This window comes from Corythoichthys intestinalis, chromosome 6, assembly GCF_030265065.1.
Source record: "Corythoichthys intestinalis isolate RoL2023-P3 chromosome 6, ASM3026506v1, whole genome shotgun sequence".
NCBI lineage: Eukaryota > Metazoa > Chordata > Actinopteri > Syngnathiformes > Syngnathidae > Corythoichthys > Corythoichthys intestinalis.
This window is the reverse complement of record NC_080400.1, coordinates 52,896,102-52,903,298: the sequence shown is the minus strand read 5'-3', so window position 1 is coordinate 52,903,298 and position 7,197 is coordinate 52,896,102.

Genomic DNA, 7,197 nt, shown 5'->3' with positions numbered 1-7,197 from the left:
ATTTTCAATGACAGGAAAACATAGGTGGTTGTGATTTTTGACCACTTACCATTACAGCCCTTTGACATTGAAGTGGCGCCTAAGTAAGTAAATACCACTGACAGCTATGTACGACCATGCCATTGACTATCATGAATGTCGCTACTATTGATGCCAATGTACTGGATTTCATTGAGGCATATATAAATTGATGCCATTGACGGCCATTTACGTTAAAATTAGGGCTGTCAAACGATTAAAATTTTTAATCGAGTTAATCACAGCTTAGAAATTAATTCATCGTAATTAATCGCAATTCAAACCATCTCTAAAATATGCCATATTTTTCTGTAAATTATTGTTGGAATGGAAAGATAAGACAAGACGGATATATACATTCAACATACTGTACATAGGTACTGTATTTGTTTATTATAACAATAAATCCACAAGATTGCATTAACATTATTAACATTCTTTCTGTGAAAGGGATCCACGGATAAATTCTTAAAGGATAAATGTGAGTTTGTATATTGTGACTAAATATTGCCATGTAGTGTATGTGTTGAGCTTTCAGTAAATGATAATGTAGTGACAAAACTGTTCTGCCCAAACGCATGATTGGAAGTGGGTAACCATGACTGTGTGTGGCGGCTGCAAATAATATATCTTCTCTGTGTTGTGTAAAATGCATGGTGTTAAGAAAAAGATCAACTCCTGTCATTCTTCCCCATGTTGCTCGCCTCAATAGTTATAATTGTTGTGGAAGAGATATCAAAGCTTTACGCAATTAAAAGCACGGTCCAAATGAATGCCTTTATCCACTCCATTCACCTGTCACTGCCTCTTAGCTCTGTATATAAATAGAACGTCGCCACTGTAGTTTGGTTGCGGCAATGCGTGAGTGGGTCGTTCCGTGCATCCGTTAAATATTTTAAAGTGATTAATTAAAAAACTTAATTACCGCCCGTTAACGCGATAAATTTGACAGCCCTAGTCGTGCCTTATGTTGGCTCAACATGTGTGTTTTATGTTAAAAGAACACAATTGCTAAATACTGAAGGAAAGCAATTTAATCAGGTGCAAATTATGTATTTCTTTAATGTCGGTTCAACATGTCTTTTGGGGTGAACATGAGTGCCTTATGTTGGCTCAACAAGAGTGCTTTATGTTCGCGCAACATGAGTGCCTAATATTGGCTAGACATGTGTGTTTTATGTTAAAAGGACACAATTGCTAAATGCTGAAGGAAAGCAATATTATCAGGTGCAAATTCTTTCCATAATTTTTTTATGCCAGTTCAACACCCCATTTTTTTAAGTGTATAGCAACTTTGTTGTAGCATTCTTTGGCAATGAAGTCCTCTGAGTTCCAGTTGAAAACAGCTAATCAACGCTAGCATCATGTTCTCTTGTCATAGCAAATAGTGGGTGCCCATCCATTTAAAATTGTTCTTTTGTAGCAGCATATAATATCAGATGAAGCCATATTCATCTTTAAAAGTTGAGAGTTTTGAGTAAATCTGACAAGCTTCTAGCAAGCTTTATCAGTGCTAGTTTAGCCGCTGAGAGCTATGGCATGGCAAAATTGGAAAGCCATTCTTTTAGAATATGTCTAATTATCCATGTTTTGTTATTTTTAACAATATAATATGAAGCTCATTTGTAAAAGCAAACAAACAAAAAAATGTAAATAAGCCACTTCCTTATAAAAGCCACAGGGTAGAAAGGCCGAGAAAAAAGTAGAAAAATACTGTAATTAGGAGAATAAGTGAAGTGGAGGAAGACTTTTTAAAGGCGACTAACAGGTCTTTGAGGCTCACAGTTCTAGCTAATATGCAGGTGTCCATATACTAATTTGCAGGGGTATAATGCAAATAAATTATTTTTAAAATAATACACTGTGATTTCTGGATTTTTTTTTAGATTGTCTCTCACAGTGGACAAGCACCTACCATGAACATTTCAAACCCACCCATCATTTCTAAATTGGAGAACTTGCAAAATCGCAGGTTGTTCAAATACTTATTTTCATCACTGAATTTTAATCCTACTGTGTTATTGTTTATGTACTGTAACTGACTGCTGCCAATGCCTGCATCTCCACTGTGAAGGACACATGCAAACCAATACTTCACAGTGGTTGTACAGTATATACTATATGTTTGTATTATATTTCACAAAGAATCCACGTGTGTGCATTTTTTGTCAATTGAAAAGAAATAGTGGTATGGACATATAGTCTGAAGCTCAATTAACACTCTCCTTACTTTGCTAATCATGACTAAAACTTGTGTCACAGGTGACACATCAATTAGTTTCAAAATAAGAGCACTTGGCATGAACCCACAGCAGGTTGAAAGACTTGCCAATCATCCATCATAGTTGTGTTTTAAATGGGATAAAATGAAGAAAACAATCAACAAATGAAGTGTCATAGAATAAATAATATCCTGAATGACAAGAATTATTCAGGTATTGAGAGAGACAGTACACAAGAAAGCCCGCAAACAGTTTGCTGAAGACATGTCAACAAAGCACATAGATTACTGGAACCATATCCTATGGTCTGATGAGACTGGCGGGCTTTCTTGTGTACAGTCTTCACAAGAGGCTTCCTCCTGGGGTGACAGCCACGCACACCAATTTGATGTACAGTGTGGCGTATGGTCTGAGCACTTACAGGCTGACCCCCCACCTCTTCAATCTCTGCAGCAATGCTGACAGCACTCCTGTAACGAGCCACATGACATTTTGGAGGAAAAATAACAAGCAGTACTCAATTTGGACATTTAGGGATGTACGTAGTTTCTAAGGGGTGTACTCACTTTTGTTGCCAAGGGTTTAGGTATTAATGGCTATATTTTGAGTTATTTGGAGGGGAAAATAAATTTACTCTATTATATAAGCTGCACACAGACTACTTTTCATTGTGTCAAAGTGTCATTTTGTCTGTGTTGTCCCCTGAAAAGATATACTTTGTATACTTAAAAGATATACTAAGTAGAGCTGTCCCGACTAGTCGACATAGTCGACGTCATCGATGACGTAAATCCGTCGACGAGCACATCATCCCGTCGATGGTTAATGAAGGGTTAATAAAATATATGCGTGGAAAGTTAGAATGTCGGATGCTCTGTTTGCAAGCGGGGAAAGCGGCACAAAGCCAAAAAAAAGCACAACAGAGTGTCCAAAACATTGCCTTACTTCAAAGAAACAAAGGAGAGTACACTCTTCTGTCCTGTCTCTTCAATGCCAAGCTTGGCTGCACGTCGGCCGTGAATAAACACCTCAAGCGCCTTCACGCAGTTTGTAATTTTTTTTTTTTGTACACCAGAGGGTGCTGTCGCCTTACTAAATAATAATGTTTCATTGACAATGGGCCTATAAGTGCTATTAGTATTGTTCTTAATGCTAATTGAAAGGTTTATTTCATGTTATGGTTTATTTTATGGTATAGAAAATTATATAAGGTTAAAAGGTCATAAATATATACAGTATATACAGCGATTGCACTCAAGGGAGAGATTGTCAATGATAAGGTAATAAATTAAGGTAAAGGCAATTCATATAGGCAATTCATTGATATATAAATAAGGTTTAAAAGGAAAAAGGTGAAAAGTTTTTGTTAATTTCTAATTGTGTTGCTTTATTTGTGTGCACCGTAGCTGTTACAGTGTGTTTACATCAAGGGTGGAATAAAAGTTGTAAACCATCAGTTTAAGAGACCATCTTTTCAATCGGGATGCTACACAAGTTAATTCTATCAGCATTTGAACTCATTGTTTATTTGTGATTTATTATTGTTATTTACGTGTTTATTTGTACTTTAATAAATAATTTGAGTGTTCCAATATGTTTTTTGTGAATTGATAAGCGTCAACAAAAATTTCATTGCTAAATTAGTAAAAAAAATAAAATAAAATAAAAAAATAATTTAATTATTAGATTAGTCGACTAATCGTAAAAATAGTCGGCTGACTAATCGGGAGAAAATTAGTCGTTTGGGACAGCCCTAATACTAAGCCAGACACACAGACACTACATAGTGTTCCCATAACAAAAAGTGGAGGAGAAGGAAAGACAAAACATAAAGTGAGACATCCATCCATCCATCCATTATCTTCCGCTTAGTCCAGGGTCGGGTCGCGGGGGCAGCAGCTTTAGCAGGGAAGCCCAGACTTCCCTCTCCCCAGCCACTTCAGCCAGCTCCTCCGGCGGGATTCCAAGGCGTTCCCAGGCCAGCCGAGCGACATAGTGTCTCCAGCGTGTCCTGGGTCGACCCCGGGGCCTCCCGCCGGTGGGACGTGCCCAGAACACCTCTCCAGGGAGGCGTCCAGGAGGCATCCGAACCAGATGCCCGAGCCACCTCAACTGGCTCCTCTCAACGCGGAGGAGTAACGGCTCGACACCAAGCCCCTCCCGGATGACCAGGCTTCTCACCCTATCTCTAAGGGAGAGCCCGGACACCCTGCGGAGGAAACTCATTTCGGCCGCTTGTATCCGGGATCTTGTTCTTTCGGTCACGACCCACAGCTCGTGACCATAGGTGAGGCTAGGAACGTAGATCGACCGGTAAATCGAGAGCTTCGCCTTTTGGCTCAGCTCCTTCTTCACCACAACGGACCGGTGCAGAGTCCGCATCACTGCAGACGCTGCACCGATCCGCCTGTCAATCTCCCTCTCCCTCCTACCGTCACTCGTGAACAAGACCCCAAGATACTTGAACTCCTCCACTTGGGGCAGGATCTCATCCCCGACCCGGAGAGGGCATGCCACCCTTTTCCGGCTGAGGACCATGGTCTCGGATTTGGAGTTGCTGATCTTCATCCCAACCGCTTCACACTCGGCTGCGAACCGCCCCAGTGAGAGTTGGAGGTCGTGGCTTGATGAAGCCAACAGCACCACATCATCTGCAAAAAGCAGAGATGCAATGCTGAGGCCACCAAACCGGACACCCTCAACGCTTCGGCTGCGCCTAGAAATTCTGTCCATAAAAATTATGAACAGAATCGTTGACAAAGGGCAGCCTTGGCGGAGTCCAATCCTCACTGGGAACGAATTCGACTTACTGCCGGCAATGCGGACCAGACGCTGACACCGGTCGTACAGGGACCGAACAGCCCTTACCAAGGGGCTCAGTACCCCGTACTCCCGGAGCACCCTCCACAGGACTCCCCTAGGCACACGGTCGAACGCCTTCTCCAAATCCACAAAACACATGTAGACTGGTTGGGCGAACTCCCATGCACCCTCGAGGACCCTGCCGAGGGTGTAGAGCTGGTCCACTGTTCCACAGCCGGGACGAAAACCACACTGCTCCTCCTGAAAGTGAGACATAACATGCCTTAATAATCAGCTCTGTCAAAACGACAGAACATCAGTTGTTATTCATTCTGCTGACAGTACGCGAACGCTATCTAGTTGTGATTAATTCTGTATCAATCTTATGCGTCATGGAACTGCTCAATTGGTCTTAAAGTACCTTGGATAAGATCTTCTCAACAATGCGACCTACATCGAGCCAACGCCCATGTCCGGCCAACACTTTCACGTCTGGATTTAGGGTGGATAGCTGGGGGAGATGGAGGCCCATATGTTTGACCGCGCTTGACATTGAGAATGTCGAAGACGTTTACGTGTTCAGCACACTGTTGGTTCTCGCTCTCCTGCTGGGTCTTGGTGCCCTTTGGAGGCTCCGTTTCTCGGCGAAAGTGGTGCGACACCATAGAGAAGCAATGGAGCTTGCTCGCAATATTGGCGATGCTGTCAATGCGGGGCGTGCCAGCCTCAACAAGGCCTGTGATGACTTATCACAGGTGAAGATGGACCTAACAGCGTTTAATGTTGCCGCAGCTCAAATGGTGACGAAAATCATCACGGAGATTCGGGACCAAGAGAGGCTTGTTCGCATGAATCAAGCTAGGGCTGATGAGGAGTGAATGAACCACCGGCACGGGATGCAGCGGAGAAGGTCTTCCGTGTCTCCCTCGGCTGTCCTCCATCAACTGGAGGATTTCCTAACAGGTAAATTCTCACCGAATCAATGAGCAAACGGATGATTGACTGAATGACCCAAGTGCCACGTCTAATCAATGACTACTGGGAAGATAATTCATGTGTTTTAAAAAAAAAAAAATAGTACTTGTATCACAATGTGAAATGTCTACACTATCATGTGAAGATTTGCGTCCTTTGGTTTACTGGGGACGGGATTCAATAAGCCCAGGCTTCTCCCGTCAACCCTTGTCTTTCCTTCAGGTTAATTAATCTTATCAGAATGCTATCTTGTAACTGTCAATGATACCGATGATGACGACAATAAACTTAAATATCTGCAGAAATGCGAGGAGTGTACTCACTTTTGTGACACACTGTATATGCACATGCATCGTCACAAATGTGATCACACAAAACGCAACCACGCATCGCATCCCCGCATTTCCTTCTCCTGAGTCCTCACAAATAAAACATAGAATTTCTCGTGCCTACAAACAAAACATAAAATTTGGGGGGGGGGTTTCGGGCTCGGGCCTGCAAATCAAGTTAATTGATCGGCGGGCCGGGTCGGACTTTAATACCTGCGGGCCGGTCGGGTCGGGCTGGATTTTTTTGGCCCCATCTAACTTGTAGCGTCATGTAATGTTAGCATACCGTACACCTATTCAGCCTGTTGTTCTCTATTGTATTTTAAATTGCCTTTCAAGATGGTGCTGGATTCTATCAAATAAATTTCCCCCCCAAAAAATGCGACTTATACTCCGGTGCGACTGATATAGGTTTTTGTCCCTTTTCATTGCGCATTTTTTGGCTGGTGTGACTTATACACAGGTGCGACTTATAGTCCAAAATAATACGATACTATAACAATCAAAATTCAAGTTCTCTGCTAATTATATTCTTCAGTTACTCTTCCAGTTGTTTCATTAATTGCTGCTTATGGTATTTGGAAACACTTAATTTGACAGTGGCGCCATAAGACTGTCATTAAACAATCATAATTATGACATGACACAGTCATGTATGGAGTCACAGGAGTGCCAAAATTAAAAAATAAATAAATGAATAAATAAATAAATGAACGAATAAATAAATATAAAGAGAAATAAATATATAAATAAATAAATGAATAGGTAAATAAATGAACGAATAAATAAATATAAAGAGAAATAAATATATAAATAAACAAAATTATAACGGTATACTTTGTCATTGACAT